The 2,661-nt window shown below is 39.1% G+C and overlaps 1 protein-coding gene across 3 annotated transcripts in view; it reads left to right on the top strand.

Annotated features, from left to right (window-relative positions):
* Nucleotides 1-1,750, top strand: part of Shroom2 (shroom family member 2) — a 119,778-nt gene extending 118,028 nt beyond the window's left edge. For all 3 annotated transcript variants that reach the window (XM_057759749.1, XM_057759751.1, XM_057759750.1), the window contains one exon: nt 1-1,750. This exon is cut by the window's left edge and continues 1,038 nt beyond it. The gene's annotated coding sequence lies outside the window, so the exon portion shown is untranslated.
* The last annotated feature ends 911 nt before the right edge of the window (nt 1,751-2,661 follow it).

Below are 2,661 nucleotides of genomic sequence, written 5' to 3'. Positions count from 1 at the left end.
TCTCCCCCAAAACACTACTTTGTGTATGCAATCCTTAATGATAATTGGTGGCTTGTCTCTTTTTACATTTCTGTCTGTTACCATGAGCCACATACCATGTACCTTAAGACTTAAGATTCCGTCTTCTAGTTTGTCAGAGATCCTATGGAGTGATTAGTACTTACATTTGAAATCGAGTTTCAAGATTCCTTGTCCTTAACAGTTGAAATGGAAAGATGGATAAATGGAGTGTTACTCATTAAAGCAACACTGTCATTCTATTGATTTCCAGTTAACAGGACAGGGATTAGGAAAAAGTATTTGTAAATCATGTGTCTGATTTGTTACTCATTTTATTTTTATTATTATTTGTTTTAGAAGAGTCTCACATAACCTGGATTAGCCTCAGTCTCCCTATGTAGTCCTGATGACCTTGAACTCCTGATCCTCCTGCCTCCACTTCCTGAGTTCTGAGTTTACTAGCATACCCCACTTCCATGGTTTTATACATCTGATAAAAGATTTATATAAAGAATTCCCAATACCCAATAGTAGAAAACAAACCATTTGGAAAAAGTGGGCAAAAGACTTGACTAGACACTTCACCAAAGAGAATGTATGTATGGCAGATAAACACATGAAAAATGTTCAGGCACCAATGGCGTGTATAACTTGCATTAAATGTGTTGTAGGTTTGGTGTAGTTCAAGAGATGTTTATGTAACTAAATGCATGGTGAAAGATGAGCAAGTCCCTCTAGTGACTTGATGTTTAGGCATCACTAGTCTTTGTTCTATCAAGGGATTATTTAATTCTTGTTTTCCCTTGAGATTGCAGCAAATGCAAAGATTTCCCTTTTGCCAATAACCACACCCTTTCCAGAATACACATGCACACTTAGATCCATGTGTATATGCATGAGCTCACACTCCCATACACAGTTGTCTTAAAGGACCAGAATCCATGCTTCCTGAGCCAGAGGAACAGAGGTTGACACTGTACAATTGAGTCGAGGTAGGCAAGCTTCTGTACTGCAGAGCACAGATGGCCTTGTTGACAATCTTATCACTCGTTGGCTGGAAGAAAACCTTTGCAAACGTATTGAATCCTATTAAAGAAAGCTACTTCTACCTTTTGAAGTCCCTGATTTGTCACTGCAGCGTCCTCTTTCCACTTGGTCATTCCTTGCTGTGAATGTGGGTCATGTCAGAAAATGTAATGTTCACTGTCCACATACTTTTCAAGGAATTTCAGACTGTTTTGTTTTTAATTTACACCAGGCTATTTGCCTGTGGTTCTTTATCCCCAAGTACAATGTTGTGAAAATTTGATATGTGTGTAAACTGTGAATAGTGGAATTTTGTTTGTCTGTAACCTGGCTTTTCGTGTTGTTCCAGGATTGTCTGTTATGGAAAACAATATGTAGTGCTCTAGCATGCTTGTACTAAAATATATAGCAATTATGACATTCTTGTCCATTCCCTGCTTGCCTGTTCCATGTCTGATTAGCAGGGATCGAAGAATTCCAGAGAGTTCATGTACATATGTCTGTGACTATTGATACTATTGCATAAGAAACAATCTGGTGCTAATGGTTTGTCCTTGGCATGCATAGGCGTGGGTACAGTTGTGGAACTCTCTGTATACACACTGACTTTGCTTGTGGTCGGTTTTTGTGGTGTTACCCTGAACTCTGCCCTGGAAAAAAAATGTACATTTGTACTTGATGCTTACCACTTGTCAACCGATCCTCTTGCTTGACTTTAACGAATAAATTCTCTTCAAATGAAAGAAAAATGTCTTTATTTCCTATATTATAGCTTGTATAAAAATAAAAATACCAGTGATGGGCGTGTAGTCCAAGGGCAAGGGTATGAGCATAGTGCTGAGTTCAAATACCAGCAGTATCATCCACCAAAAAAAAAAAAAAATTCCTAAAACAAACACAGTAGCAAACGCCTGTAAGCCCAGCCCTTGGTGGAGTGGCAAATGGCTGGACCCACAGCATAGTGTTCCTTATGTATACAGGTGCCAAACACATCCCTAATTGGCATGGTAGGCAAGATTCTTGTGATTTAGCTAGGTGCGGGCTGCTGTGTATTTTGTCCTTGTAGGTCAACAGTATGGCCATTCAATCATATTTGTCATAATTCTTTGGCCTAACCAAAAATCAGTGGTGATAATTAATGTGTGCTAACATGAATGGTTTCCTGGTGGTTAAAAACCAATTGAACAACATGTATGTTGAGTGTATTCAATGAGATATTAACATCTTAAGTGCATTAGTATACCCACAACAACTCTTTTTAATTCATGACATTGTCCTTTATACTACTACTTTCTGAGCAGCCTTTCTGATCTGTTTAGTCCCCATCATGGCCATGACCTACCCATTCTACCAATCTCTTGCAATCTGGCTTAACTCCCACACCTTTCTCTCTCACCTTACTGGGCACATGAAGCTAGAAACATGGGGTTCTTTGGGTGGTTATAGCAGAAGGAGTGGGTCTTGGATACATAGGTTTTCTGCTGAATATGATGTCTGCTGAGCATTAAGTACCTTGTCTGGTGTAGATTTTTGTCTGAGCAGAGTGTTATCCCCCACCTGGCTCATCTTAGGACTTCAGAAGCAGCCTTTCATTTTATTTCAAGAGTTAATGTTCATTCTTGTCAAGCCTGGTTA

This window comes from Chionomys nivalis, chromosome X (genome assembly GCF_950005125.1).
Source record: "Chionomys nivalis chromosome X, mChiNiv1.1, whole genome shotgun sequence".
NCBI lineage: Eukaryota > Metazoa > Chordata > Mammalia > Rodentia > Cricetidae > Chionomys > Chionomys nivalis.
This window is presented reverse-complemented; position numbering and strand designations above follow the sequence as displayed.